General features: G+C 31.6%; 1 long non-coding RNA gene across 1 annotated transcript; it reads right to left on the bottom strand.

The window, feature by feature from the left end:
• Positions 1-2,488: 2,488 nt before the first annotated feature.
• LOC145270799 (uncharacterized) lies at positions 2,489-10,450 on the bottom strand. Its single transcript, XR_013865569.1, has 2 exons — positions 10,196-10,450; positions 2,489-5,359 (listed from the first exon to the last, which is right to left on the bottom strand). It is a non-coding gene; the product is annotated as an uncharacterized LOC145270799 (long non-coding RNA).
• Between the last annotated feature and the right edge of the window lie 5,888 nt (positions 10,451-16,338).

Consider the following 16,338-nt stretch of genomic DNA (forward strand, 5'->3'; position numbering starts at 1 on the left):
GTATGTGTCTTCGTCGTCTGGCATCAGGGCATACCTGAAATAAACTGCATCTTCACTTATGCCGGCAATCGAAAAACAAAGAAAAAACTCTGAGGTCATTTTCGTTTAAACCAAATAAAATAATTATTTGCAATCATTCTACATTTGTTTAAAGTCGTGTTTTCGTTATCCGCGCTTCGTGATGCAGGTCGTATACTTGAGATATCAGGTTAATTCTCTAGCTAAGAACAAGATCTTTTCAAGTTAGTTCTTATTGAGATTTCTGCCCCTCTGACCCCAGGCGGGGTGAGAGCCGATGTGTACGCTTCGCTCGCTAGCAAAAGACTGGCAGAACCCTTCTATTTTCGAGTAGGCGATCATTGTTTATCAAAAGCATCTCCCTTCCTTTTCTCCATTATCTTCTATTCCCCCCTCTTTCTTCTCTTGTGAATTTCTTTCTCTATCCCCCTATTTTCTTATTCTTTTCCCTTTCTCTATTGTTTTGTGAACATATCTGTCAAACTAGCTTGGTGGTCTCCGAGTTAAAACACCCCGGGTCCCCGACTTCGAGCAGACATTTTGGAACCCAAATTCTCCAGACTGTCCAGATCAATTACGATAGTTAAAACTCATTCTCACAGATCAAACTAGCAAAATAATCTCTTTTTTTCCGCCATTAAAACAGATACCATGTCTCCCGAAAATCTCATAAACGCCTGTCTTAATCTTTGACCCAGTATCAGCACGCCCCCCCCCGGCCATGGGCATTCTTATCTTCACCTAGCTGAACGGGACACCCAGCATCGTCCGGTGTCCAGTCACAGTATATCTGGTCTGATATTTATACCAAATAAAGGTGATCTCTCCAAAATAGACAATTACAGAGGAATTTCAATTTTACCAATTGCAGCCAAGATTTATAATCGTTGTCTGCCTAAAAGAATTAGACCCATCATCCATGAAGTTTAGCATCCGAAACAGAATGGACTTCGTGAGGGACGGTCAGCCACATGCCACATTCTCCATCTCCGACGAATTGTTGAGGAACTCAAGAACAACAATAAGGAGGCTGTCATAGGATTGTATTGAGTCTGTTCAGGATCTTTTGAAACGAGTCGAGAGGCCTGTCAAGACGTTGGTCTCTATTTCAATGCTCCAAAAACAAAGTACATTCATCTAAATCGATTTTCTGACACACCTTGGTTTTCATCGGATAGATCAGAGATTTAGTGAATCTCAGATTCACTGTGTTGATGACTTCAAATAACTGGGAGGCTATTCCGAAAGCAAACATGATATGCATTTTAGGATCGTCGTGCTAGCATGGAGTGCACTTCATTCTTTAGAGAAAGTATGGAAATCTCCAATCAAGAAAGAACCCAAGACCAAGGTCTTCAAAGCCTGCATAGAATAAATCGTTCTCTACTGCTCAGAATCATGGACGCTAAACGTATCATGCCGAAAATATCTCGATAGTAAATATACAAAATATTTCGCCTAGCCTACAACATATTCTGGAAAAGTCACCCAATAAACAGGTCATGGTATGGTTCCCTACCTTGTGTTTTTAATATTGTGAGACAGAGACCTCTAGCACTTGCCAGTCCTATTAGTCGCCATGATGAGCCGGCAGGAAAGCTTCTACTTTGGACTCCAGACGCAAAAGGTTGGACGTCCATGTGTAACACTAATGCCCATTATTGAAGAAGAAACTGGTCTGGCAGAAACTGAGCTTGTTGTCAAAAATACAGAGGTATCAATTAATAAAATTAACATAAACAACGGCAAAAAACAATGCTTCTCTGATTCAATAAAAGTGTCCATCAGCTTCCATAAAAATATGCACATTAATATGTTAGAGACACAAAATGGTAAAGTGGTTGAAATTGGAATAATTGTTGGTACTTTTACACAAACATTTGAACATCTCTGAAGTTTTATATCTTGTCCAATTTTTACACAAGTTTTCAGATTTAAAAATGATTTCTATTGTTGTATCCAGTTTATATTTCACATTAATTTTGAACAATTAAAAAAAATTATTTTCAATTTTATTTTTTTGTGTGATTACTCGATTTGTTTTACAAGTATTTTTACGACCTAATCCAAGAAAGCAATAAAAATCTACTTTTCTTAGGCTAAAACGTTTCAAAGGTAATTATTAAAAATTTATAAACAAAATTAACATTTTAGATTGGAAATCATTTTCATATTTAAATTTAATGTAAATTTTTTCTTGGTCTGAAATGTTTCAAAGGTAATTATTAAAAATGTATAAACAAAATCAACATTTTAGATTGAAAATCATTTTCATATTTAAATTTAATGTAAATTTTTTCTTGGTCTGAAATGTTTCAAAGGTAATTATTAAAAATGTATAAACAAAATCAATATTTTAGATTAGAAATCATTTTCATATTTAAATTTAATGTAAATTTTTTCTTGGTCTGAAATGTTTCAAAGGTAATTATTAAAAATGTATAAACAAAATCAACATTTTAGATTGGAAATCATTTTCATATTTAAATTTAATGTAAAGTGAGCATCCACTCCTTGACATTAAGTATAATGTATAATGAATGTACGCATGTGCGAAAAAACATTTTTGTTGAACATTAAAATGTTACATTAAGTTAAATTAACCAATCCTGTATGACAAGTACCTTGGGTAAGACAATCAGAATTCAGCTTATAAGGACGAAAAAACAAAACAAAATTTGTGTCAAACAACACCCCTCTGTTGGCACTTGACTGAAGGAGGCGAAAAGACGAAAATGAATCTTCATTAGCTCACATACATGCCTTCATCTCATGCACATATTCTTACATATTAGCAAGAGTCTGGGGAACAGAAATAATTGCAACACACAGCTATACACAAACTAAAAAGAACAAGGTATTATCGGCTTAATATTGTATAATTCAAGGCAGTCAAGAAACCATGAGTGTGGCACGCTGTCAAATGCCTTCTGGTAATCGATCCATGCTATGCTCAGGTTTCTTTGCCTCTTCCTACAGTCTTCTAAGATGGTCTTGTTGATCAATATTTGGTCTTTGGTACCAAGGAGTTTTCTTCTGTACCCTGTCTGCTCTTTTTCAAGGTAGGTCCCAGAAGGTAGTTGGTCATATATAGTCAGCCTCTAGACCAGGGAAAAGCTTGTAGGTATTTATTAGACATACTATTGTCCTGTATTTATTTGGACATTGTGTCTCTTTGGTCTGGGGTATGAGGCTAGTGTCCCCCTCTGTCAGACAGGGTGGTGTTACCTGTTCACCTCTTAGCACCCTGCTGAAGCAATCACTGTAGTGGTGATCAAGTGCAGTCAATTGTTTCAGTCAAACGTTTTGGACATTGTCGATGCCAGGTGCTTTGTGGTTGGACAATTGTGCCAGTTAACTTGTTATCGTACCAGGAGTTATGACTGGTTCTGGCATCTGAGGCTTGGTTTCGTTGAGCCTAAAAATATCTTCAATCTACTGGGCTTCTTTAATGGTATTTGTCTCCAATACACTAGTGTCCCTTATAAATTGCCTGTAAAAATTCCTTCGGTTTGATTTAAACTGCCTGTTTTGAATTTGAGAGTTGATCTTTTTCTCCTGATTTGTAATCCTCTAGGCAAGTGCTGGTATTTTTCCCTCCAACTCCCTAGCTGTATTATGCAACCCCTACATGTTCTCGTGATGGTATTTGGTACAAAGTTTCCTTATAGTGGTCTTAGGACGACACTGTACCGAGGGATCTTCAAGGAATTGTTTTATTTGGTTTAGTTCTTTCCTGAAGTATGCGTTTTCATATGACTCAACAAAGTTGACTTCCATGCAAATGAAGAACCACATATTTTACATGAATGTGGTTTGTCTCCTATATGGGTTTTCATATGACGCAACAAATTAGATTTCTTTGCAAAAGAAGAACCACATATTTCACAAGAATATGGTTTCTCTCCCGTATGTATTGCTATATGATTCAGCAAAGTTGATTTCCGTGCAAAAGAAAAACCACATACTTCACAAGAATGTGGTTTCTGTCCAGTATGTGTTGCTATATGATTCAACAAATGTGACTTCTGTGCAAAAGAAGAACCACATATTTCACAAAAATGTGGTTTGTCTCCCGTATGTGTTTGTATATGTCTCAACAAAGCTGACTTCTGTGCAAAAGAAGAACCACATATTTCACAAGAATGTGGTTTCTCTCCCCTATGTATTTTAATATGAGTCACCAAAGTTGACTTCCGTGCAAAAGAAGAACCACATACTTCACAAGAATGTGGTTTCTCTCCCGTATGTGTTTTCATATGATCCGACAAATTTGACTTCCATACAAAAGCAGAACCACATACTTCACAAGAATGTAGTTTCTCTCCCGTATGTGTTTTCATGTGACTACACAAGCCTGACTTCAGTGCAAAAGAAGAACCACAAACTTCAAAAGAATGTGGTTTCTCCCCCGTATGTGTTTTCATGTGACTACACAAGCCCGACTTCAGTGCAAAAGAAGAACCACATACTTCACATGAATGTGATTTCTCTCCCGTATGTGTTTTCATATGACTCAACATATTTGACTTATCTGCAAAAGAAGAACCACATACTTCACAAGAATGTGGTTTCTCCCCCGTATGTGTTTTCATGTGACTACACAAGCCTGACTTCCGTGCAAAAGAAGAACCACATACTTCACAAGAATGTGGTTTCTCTCCCGTATGTGTTTTCATGTGACTACACAAGCCTGACTTACGTGCAAAACAAGATCCACAAACTTCACAAGAATGTGGTTTCTCTCCTGAATGTCTTTTCATATGCTTCAACATATTTGACTTATCTGCAAAAGAAGAACCACATACTTCACAAGAATGTGGTTTCTCTCCCATATGTGTTTTAATATGTCTCAATAAAGATGACCTCTGTGCAAAAGAAGAACCACATACTTCACAAGAATGTGGTTTCTCTCCGGTATGTATTTTAATATGATTCAACAAATGTGATTTCTGTGCAAAAGAAGAACCACATACTTCACAAGAATGTGGTTTCTCTCCCGTATGTGTTTTAATATGATTCAACAAATGTGACTTCTGTGCAAAAGCAGAACCACATATTTCACAAGAATGTGGTTTCTCTCCCGTATGTATTTTCATATGAATCCACAAATATGACCTCCGTGCAAAAGAAGATCCACATACTTCACAGGAATGTAGTTTGTCTCCCATGTTTGATTGCATCTGATTCCACAAAAAGTATATTAAACTGAGTGTATGATAATAAACTTATAAGTTTCAACTTTAGATCATTTCAATGAAGTAATTAAGAATTATTTGAATTACCAATGAAGAAAGGTCCTTGACATTAATTAATGGATTTCTGTTCAATGTTGCAAATTCTGGAAATATACAACAAATTGTAAAAAAATTAAATTCATGTGGTAAAATTCAATTTATTGTTTATTTTCATTAAAAATATCCACAACTTTGATTAATTAAATTCAAAATAAAATGAGTATAGTTTTATAGAACACTGATTAGTTAACAAAAGTAACTTGTTTCTATTGTCAAATATTAAACTAAAATTTTCACATTTCTCCATTTTACAATTAGAGGATTGATTACTCATATTATTCATTCTTCAGAATATTGTTCTCATCTCGTAGCATTAGCTTTCAATCTCACTGAGGATTGAAACTTCGACGTTCACGATTATTTAACTTACAACTGATTTTTAACTAAATTATATATAACTTCTAATTAACCTATGCATCATTTTAATTGAGATATCCTAGTGTTCACGCCAATTTAAAAATAAACTAATAATCAGGAAGGTAAAAAGAAACGCCATGTAATTGCAAATTGTTATTTAAATGTAACTGCAGAACAGTAATGCAACACAAATACAACAGTAACACAATGAAATAGTTTATATTTATTGGCAATGCCCTCTTGCATCATGGATCTTTGCAGATACTCCTAATGTAAATTTTAGGAACTATGTTGTTTCCAGATGTTCTCACTATTACTATACATTATATATATATATATATATATATATATATATATATACAATAACACCAAAAAGTCCGCATCTGTAATTTTAAATTAAATGTCTACATAACCTATGCATCATTTGATTTTCTTTTTATTCTTCTATAATTTAGACTTTTCATATTTGACTTTTGATATCAAATGAGGCATGAGGTTGTTTAAACAGTTACATGCAATTTAGCTTAAATTTGCAGTTTTTTAAAAAAATGACAAGTGCGGACTTTCTTTTTGGTGCCACCCTGCGTACGGATGTAGAAACTTTTTATTACTTATTACTATATTATTTATAAGTAATGGTTCCCAAATTGTGTAAAATACTATAAATCCATATATATTCCGCCCTAATTTATTTTTCAATCTGTCTTTGCTATGATTTTTCCATAAACCGCTTGACACACACGTTTCTAAAGAGTTGAACCACTCTTGAATACTATTCTGACATTTTATAGATAACAGAGTCTTTCTATGTTTTTCTCAATCCGTCTTTGCTATGATTTTTTTTCTGCCAAGTCCTTGTTATATGGTATACTAACTGTCACCAATATAAAGTAAGGGCACTATTCAGGAGGGATTTTACTAACTGGAAACATCTTGTGTCTTGTGGAGGGTTTTTCTTAAACTTTTTATCTCATTTTTATATGTATTGTTATTAGTACATATTGATTTTGCTCGGTGTTATAGGAAACACACTGTTACTTTCTTTACAATCAACATCGCACAAAGTGTACAAGTTTAACAAAAACTGACTGCACAACAGCCGTTTCTTTTGGCACCATTTTTGGCAAGTTATTCTAACAAAGAATAAAGGAGCCTGGATTAACTGTAAACTCACGATAAAGAAAAGTCTTCTGAAATTTAGCAAAATGAGAAACAAAACAATAAAAAAGAGGATATTAAATTTTTTATCCTCGTGTTTCTGCTCAAATATATATATATATATATATATATATATATTTATATATATATATTTATATATATATATTTATATATATATATATATAAATATATATATATATATACAGGCATAAAAAATATATATACATATATAAATACGCATGTGATGCACATAAGATGACAAAAACAGGCCAAGTCGGACAATTAATGAACAGACTCATGTTAAACAATGAGAGTTTAACATGGGTAGACTTGAAGAGGTCCCCAGAGGACTACTATCGAAGACTAGTCTGAAAGGACGCACTGGGATTCTTTATAGAGGGTCTCAGTGATAGGGAGGTGAGGACGGTTGTGATGAGACATAAGCCACAAGATCTATCAGAAGGCCCTAGCAAAAGTTAAATGGAAGATCTGGCTCGACATAAGCCAGGAGTATAAAGAAAAACCCACGGAGGTTTGTCACATGAGACATTGGATTCTAGTATAGGCTATGGGTCCAGCTAGTCTCCAAAACTAGAGAGAAGTAAGTAGACAGATAGATAATTAGATATTAGTTATTGTGGTGAGATGGGGCATATACAGAGATTCTGCAAGTGTGAAGCAGTAAAGAAACAGAAATAAAAAGTTTTATACAAAAACGAAAAATCGACCGTGCAGCATACGTTTCATTTGTAACAATGCATGAAAATGATTGGCTGTTTCCCCCTAGCACACTAATCATTTTGAATATCAAATTGAATAAATCTTTTCTGACTTTCATCATTCTTGTTTAAATTAATCAGTGTTGCAAATTAAAATAAGATGGCAGACATCAGTTTGGAAGGATCACAGAGAAAACCGTAAACATGCACCTAAGCTTAATATAATTCAAGTTCCTCGACATGATAAATTTAAAGTCAACTGGAGCAAAGTATGTTTCTGAATATATTAACAGCCGACAATCAAGCCTTCCTCATTCATAAAAGATAATCTGAATGCTATTGAGTTGGTAAAGAATATCTATAACATATCCCATAGAAGATTGGCTCCTTTTAACAGTGATCATATCACTCTAGGACTGTTAAGTTTGCATTTTTGATTGCATATTCTTAATTTTCTCTTCTTTCTTATGTTCTTTTACCTATGTAGGCATAACGTTGGCTGTGGAAAGAGGGAGGGATTGACTCCAACCATAATCTTACCACTAGGACCAATCATGAAGGTTCCAGGACGTTCAGTTAGTAACACGATTGCAAGATGGTTGATCAACTGCATGGTCAGGAAAATTGTTCAATTTGCATTTTTTCTTAATTTTCTCTTTCTTATGATCTTTTACCTACGAAGGCATAAAGTTGGCTGTGGAAAGAGGGAGGGGTTGAAATAAGGTGGCTTATATCCACAGAGAACTAGAGAGGAGGAAGAGAAGGAATTTCTCATATGATTTGAGGGGAATTTTTTGGAGGGAAAACCATTTGGATGATTTTGCAATTGAAATCTTTCACATATATCAGCAAATATGTTACTATGAGAAATTATGTTCTTTTAGCGACCGATGAAAGTAAGATGCACTATATCCAAATAGAACTAATAAGCACGTCTCCTCCTTGGGACATTCACTAAGAGGTTATTTTCTTTGACCTCAAGATTAGGAAGGGGATTAAAAGTTTACTTGCTTACATCCTCCCAGATGATTATCATAGGTAACATTTGAAATGTATCCAGATTTCATAACAAATAAATGGCTATGGATCTAAAAGATAGATACACAGCTTCTTTTACTCACAGCTGAAAGAAAAAGAAAAGTTCAAATAACAGTAGATACAAGGTTACCTTCAATCACAACCGAAAGAAAAATAAAAGTCCATAGCAAAGAGGGAGTAACCACAATAGTAATAAATATAAAAAAAGAACTAACAATTAAATTTACAATCCAACAATAATTAATCACACTTATTGAAAAACTGAAATAATTTCAGTTTTTTTAAACAAATTTCAAAATCCCTGGATTATACAACTTTCCAGAAGAGTCTTACCAGCTGAAATAAAATATGAAAGAAACAAGAGATATAATAATCAGATTTCATTTAAATGCTTCATACATAATTCAACTGTCCACAACCACATGTTCTTGTAATACAACCTGCATGGTATATTTGTGAGAAATTCAGCAGCTGCTGTAGGATAGCTGACTAGTGAAAATATAAGCAGCAACCATCTTAGCAAATATACAAATAACGAAACAGCCAACTTTATGCTTGTCATATTGAAACCACTCGACGAGAATACAAACACTTAATTTTAAAAAATGAAAAAACAATAACTGAATGTCAAGAAGGCCAAAAACAACAAAAGCTTAATTCGTGAAATTTGGCTAAAAAAGTCGATGTTTCCAAAATGGGGGCTCGATTTACTAGAGTGTTTTATTAGAAACAGAGTACACCTTAAAAATGGTAAATATTGAATTCTTTATTTTTTATATAGTTTGGAAGATTACTGAGCATTAGACTTAGTTAAAAATAAAAATAAAAGAATTAACGATGATAATAAAAAATATACAGTGGGAGGGTACAACTTCCATACGTGCATCGAGTATATATATATACTTTAAAAAATTTAAACAAGAAAAATTTATAAAATTTTTCTTTTTCTTTAGTAAACAATAAATAAGTTGTTTTGGTCCACGTCAAGAATCTTTCCAATCCTCCAAAAAACCTTTACAATGACGACTTTTTCAGGAGTTCTGAAAACGAATATATACTTTAAAAGTGGCGCAGAGAAATAGTTTTCATGATATAAAAATTTACTTTTTCAAAAAGGGAAAGATAACTTTTCATTATAAATGTAATGTAAAATAAACACCCACTTTATGGCCACCTAGTAAGGCGGAGAATTTTTGTTTTTGTTTTTTCTGATTTCATGTTTCAATAAAAACACAGGGACATTAAAGAACAAAAATCAATAAAAATGTTATCAATTCTGTACGTGAAAACGCATACAGAATTGGCCACCACTGATAACATAAAGAATTACGTATTGACCGTTTAGTAACCATTCGATAATAATTCGATGAAAAAAAGATGAAAATAAAAAAAAATAAACATAAAGAATTACGTATTGACCTTTTTTGTTTGTTGTTTAAGTCAGTATTGAAAACAAAATCTGATAAATTAGTGACCATTCGATAATAATCCGATGAAAAAAAAAGATGAAAATGATCAAAATTCGATAATAATCCGATGACAAAATCAAAAAAGATGAAAATAAAAATTACACATACGTGCGCCAATGCGCCATGTAGTAATACTTACGTTTTTGTTTTATAATCTGCTTTCGATTAACTTTATCTGCTTTTATAAAGGAAACGATTTTTTTAAATGTGATTGACTTTACAAGCTCAACTTAACATTCAAGAAGACGAACGGAAGAGCAAGTTCGCAGAAAACAAAATTGAAGAGGAAAAATAAAAAAAAGAAATCATTTCGAAATAGAGCCGATCTATTTGGTGAATATCACGGATAAAATTAGTATTATTTTATTTAATATTTTAATATTTACATGAGAGAGAACAGATTACAAGTTTCATCTTCATTATTTCTCTAATTCGCTTTACGTGCAATTTAATGGCGGAAACTGATAGTTTTAAAGCCGCCTTTTCGTATTTTTATTTATTTATTTATCTATTTATTTATTTATTTTAGATTCTTGATTTTTTTTTTATTGTGTTTGAAACATTTAAGCCTAAAGTTAATGTGATGCTTGTGCAGTTTACCAAACACATTAAAAATGAACATGTTGGTGAACAACAGTTTATCATATTTTTTTTTTTTAGATATCTTTTCTTTATTTTTTTTATCGTGTTAATTCTCTAATTCGTTGCAATTTAATGGCAGAAACAGATAGGTGAACATAGTTTTGAAAGCTTATAAGGGGTTGTATTACTGAGTGTCGGGCGCCATTTTAAATTTTCCAATACATCCGTAAACACTGCATGTTTTTCGAGCTGAATAAACATGTTACATTGAATAAAAACAAAAACAAAAAATGTATCCAGTTTGGTAGAAAAGTAACTTATCTTACCTTTGATAACATTTATTTGTTATATATTTGTTTTTTTTGATAACTTTTTCGAGGTGCCCGGAAAACTCGTCTCGGGAAAACTCGTCTCGGGAAAACTCGTCTCCAGAAAACTCGTCTCCGGAAAACTCGTCTCCAGAAAACTCGTCTCCGGAAAACTCGTCTCCAGAAAACTCGTCTCCGGAAAACTCGTCCCGGGAAAACTCGTCTCCAGAAAACTCGTCTCCGGAAAACTCGTCTCCGGAAAACTCGTCTCCGGAAAACTGGTCCCCTTTCGCTAGGTAGGAAAACTGGTCCCTTATTGAATAAATATCGATTGAAAACACATTTTATGATCGTTCTTGAAGGAGATATCGTTTTTTTTAAACTAGACTAGCCCCCCCCCCAATATTTTTTAAAAATATTTTTACTTGTTTAATGTTTTTTTTTTTTGTTTTTTGTTTTTTTAAATAAAATCGATTTTCTAAGTGTCCGTTTTCTACCTAACTGGCTAAGTTCTTAGTGGTTTCACTTATATTAAAGCGTTTATTATGTTCATACAAAGTTAATTACAATTTTTTTTTGTTCTTATTTTAACGATGTTTTTTGGAGTCCTAAAAACAATAATTAAAAACAAAACCAAAAAATTAAAAAACAGGGAGCGATTCGATTTTTCGTTACGTTTTTTGTTTTGTTTTTTTAATTATGATAGTTTTTTTTTTGTTATGTTTTTTCTCTCATACCAAATGGCTAACTTCTTAGTGGTTTCACTTATTTTAAAGCTTTTATAATGTTCATAAACGGGACTGCATATTTTTTTTATATTAATATAAAAAGAATTTACTTATTTACTCTTGTTTATAAAAAGGTAAAATCGATTTTTCTACCTCGCCGACTATGTTTGTTGTTTAATTTATTTGGAATCGTTTATTCGGTAAAGAAAAAGAACACAGAACACAAAAACAAAAAAAACATGTCGAGTGTTTGTTACGTGAGAACGAGAAATAATGTCTGGTATATCACATCTTAGGGGTCTTGATAATCACTAAAAAATAGAAAATTAAAGAAATTACTGAGGGAGATTTGGTTTTAAAAAGAAAATAATAAATTTTAATATTTTTAAAAATATAATTTACAGAGAGGGGAGTGTAAAAAGTATATCTCCCTCCAAAAAACAACCAAAAAAAAATGAAATTAAAAAAGATTCTTGATAAACGATAGCGGAGTTTTCAATAAAATTGATTAATAAATTTATTTAGTGATTACTTTTTCTCTTCATGATTGATTTTAGAATTTTGAAGTAAAAATTAAAAAAAATAAAAAATGAGTTAACGAGAGATTGTTAGCACATGGCATCTCTCGCGCCAAAAAAAATTTCGCTTTTTATTTATTAGTTAATTTTTGCAAAATTTGACAGGACGACAATAAATGTTGATAATTGATAAAATTATAATTTTAAATAACGCAGGAGTGCATTTGGTATGAGAGAAAACAAAAACATAACAAAAAAAAACAAAAAACTATCATAATTAAAAAACCAAAACAAAAAAGTAACGAAGAATCGAATTCGCTCCGTTTTTTAATTTTTTTTTTTTTATTTTTATTATTGTTTTTATGACTCCAAAAAACATCGTTAAAATAAGAACAAAAAAATTTGTAATTAACTTTGTATGAACATAATAAACGCTTTAAAATAAGTGAAACCACTAAGAACTTAGCCAGTTAGGTAGAAAACGGACACTTAGAAAATCGATTATATTTAAAAAAAAAAAAAAACCCAAAAAACCATTAAACAAGTAAAAATATTTTTTAAAAAAATATATGGGGGGGGGGGCTATAGTCTATTTAAAAAAAAACAATATCTCCTTTAAGAACGATCATAAAATGTGTTTTCAATCGATATTTATTCAACAAGGGACCAGTTTTCCTACCTAGCGAAAGGGGACGAGTTTTCTGGAGTCGAGTTTTCCGGAGACGAGTTTTTCGGAGACGAGTTTTCCCGGGACGAGTTTTCCGGCCACCAAAAATATACTGGAATGATGAAATAAAATCTATTAGGTCGCAAACGTTGACGATTTATACGATTTTTATCGTTTTTTTGGAAAAAAGAAGTTTGAAAATTAATTAAAATTATTAAAGTTTAAAAATTAATTAAAATTAAGTTTTAAGAAATAAAAAAAAATTTCATTGACAGTTTTTAACTGTTCATAATTTTAAAAAAATTTCGAAATTTATTTTTTATTTAATGATTTAATTTTGTCTAGGTTCATGGCTTTGGTGTTAAAGAAAATTTCATCAGATAGCGACTTTCATATCAACAAGCAACTAATCGTTTTAATGTTATTTCGAACTTCTGCATTCTTGAGTCACACACATTTCAATATTTTTACAAAACCTAAAATAATTTACAAAAATTAATGTGATTTAATAATAATAATACTAAAAAAAATGTCGCTTACATGGTTTCAAAAAATATTCACATTCATTTCAGGCAACGTGTGACACTCTGTTCATAAAACTCAATAATCTTAAACTTCATGTTATTCTCACTAGATCCTCATTTAACTAAGCCTGCATAATGAACACTCGTGACAAGAAAATATTTATGCTGAAACGATTTGAATTAATATTTCTAACACGTAAATAAATGTTATTTCATCTTAATACAATGATTTCGGGTTCTTTGTCAAGTGTCGTTATTTTCCAGAGTTATTTCTATATTTTTATTTTATGCATGTGAAGATGTGCCTTGATGGAAACATTCTATTAATCGGTGATCTAGTTAAATTTACCGTTAACGGTCCTCTCCTGTGGATACTCTATTACTTTCGACTTCAAGAGATTCCTGCACCTGCAACTTCGGTCTTCAAAATTGATAGATCCCGATTATGAATGGGTGAACACGGAGTCACATCCTTACAAGATAGTGAGAGACCACGGTCATTTCCTACAAATTGGCACCAGTTAAATTAGTCCTATGGGATCAAATGTGAAAAAATTGTTATACATTTTGTACATTCATCTTAGTTTATTTTTAATCAGTTCATATGCGTGTAACGTTTGTACAGTGGTAACGTCACCAGCTTTTAATGTTACAGTTTTGCTTTTGGTTTCGACTCTATCTGATGACACCCAAATACTTTTTTTATTACTTTTGAAATCACAACTTTATTATCTCTATAATAATATATACAAAATCAAGACAAATTAAAATATCATATTTAAGCGTATTTAACGACAGAACAAAGCTGGGTGCCTCCCATCTGCTAGTTATAAATAGCGCTATGACAAGAGAATATTCTTTTCATTAGTTTGACTCTTAAGTATATATCAGTTCTGCTTGGATGGGGGGGGGGTAATTAAGCTTCGTTTTGTACAAAGTCTTCTTTTTTATTTTTATTTTACAAACAATGTCTTTTTATTTTAATCCAGTATGTTAAGACTTTACTAATTATCTTTGAAATAATATCAGGGAAAACTAATATTTATCTTTCAATGGATTTTTTACAATGAATTTATTTAACTTCTAAATTTGAATTTGTCAGTTTCTGACGTCAGCAGGAAAACATTTTTCATTACAACTTTTTTTTTCATGCATAATTTTAAACATTTTTTTGTATAACTAGTGGTCATTGTTGTAAACGCAAGCGCGCGCGTTTTTGCTGGCTGGTTGGTCACAATTACCAAATACCCCCCTTTACCCCAAAAAAGGTGGCCGTTAAGTGGGTGCTCATTTTACGTTAAATTAATATAGAAAAGTAATTTTAAATTTAAGGGTGGAATCGTTACTTAAATAGAAGCCCCCCCCCAAAAAAAAACTAATAAAAATAAAATAAAAATAAAAAATAAAAGGAAAACAAAAACAAATTTCATTTCGATAAAAAAAAGAAAAAAGAGATAAAAAAACAAATAAAGCTGTTTCGTTTCATTTCATTAATAAAAACTGAGAAAAATGGGGGGGGACGAAACGTTTCGATTCATATTTACATTTCCTGTTCGATGTTTTGCAGTCTTTAGGGACTGCCAAACGATTGTAAAGATAGGACCGATCTTTCCGTGACGTCAGATTTGAGTGTACTATAGGAACTATGGAAAAGCAGAAGCGACTTAATGATTTTTTAAAATTTTGTTTATCTTCTTCAAACTACAATTAATAATTAATCTTTGTTATAATTCTGTTAGGTTTTAAGATTTACACAGTTTAACGATTAATAATATTATAAACATTTGTATATTTAATATGAAATACGGTTTTACTGAATGTTCATTTGGTTACCTAGGGGGTTCCATATTTTGTTCGGTAAAAAGAGACAGAAAATATGAGGGGTGGCTACAAAATGCTTAATATTGTGCAATAATATTTTCAAATTGGTTTTTATTTGGCGATGAAATAGCTGACAAGAATCATGTTTATATTAAAACTTAATATTTAAAAAAAAAATTTAAACACAATTAATTAAAAATCTATGTTGTAACGGAACATTTTGAAATAATGGAATTTTAATCGTTTTAATCTTTTAAAAATTAATTAATGTTTAAGAAGTTTTTTTTTTCTTGGCAATTCAACTGATTATAGTATATATTAATTAAAAAAAACGCTATTTAAAAAAACATAATAATATTAAGTTTACATCAATTTTTTAATTTCAACTTCAAGGTAAATTTTTGTTCAATATATGTATTTAAATTTTAAAAAGATAAATATTTTTTACTTATTTGAACTCTTATGTTTCATAATAAATAGAAATTTCGATAGATTTTAATTTATTTTGTTCGAATTTCGAAAAAATAAATATAGGGGGGTAGGGAGAACACGCACTAAAAAATATTTCCCCTCGTATATTTTACGAAAACTGCATTTTATATGTAATTTCATTCTAAAATGGATAAGTATCGAAAATTTCACGAAAATCTGACCATTAGTTGATTTTTGCTAGATTTATTAAATGCGGGTATGTTTTAACGTTCAGAATGTCTACTGCATGACAACATGCGCTAATAATATATAATATAGTTACATCGTGTTACATATAGGGTGGGGGTAATTATGTGGTGACTTTTGGCAGTCCCTAGCTATCTTAATTGGACTTCGGGGTAAATTATTTCCTTGAGCTGAATTACACCCATGGTAAGTAATCAGTCAAGATTATCGATTAACTTTAAGCTTTAATTTTTAAAACATGATAAAAAAAAAATAATAATCGGAAATCGATTCAAAAATATAATAAACTTTCAAGACTATGTTCACTAAGGTCTGCCAAACGATTGTGAAGAATGGACCGCATGTTTCCGTGACGTCAGATTTGTGTTAACTATACAAACTATGAAAAAGCAGAAACGACTTAATGATTTTTTAAAACCTTTATCTTATTCAAACTTGTGCCAGTTGACACGGTTA

Source organism: Euprymna scolopes, chromosome 46 (genome assembly GCF_053919585.1).
Source record: "Euprymna scolopes isolate OS-2025 chromosome 46, ASM5391958v1, whole genome shotgun sequence".
In the NCBI taxonomy this organism is placed as follows: Eukaryota; Metazoa; Mollusca; class Cephalopoda; order Sepiida; family Sepiolidae; genus Euprymna; species Euprymna scolopes.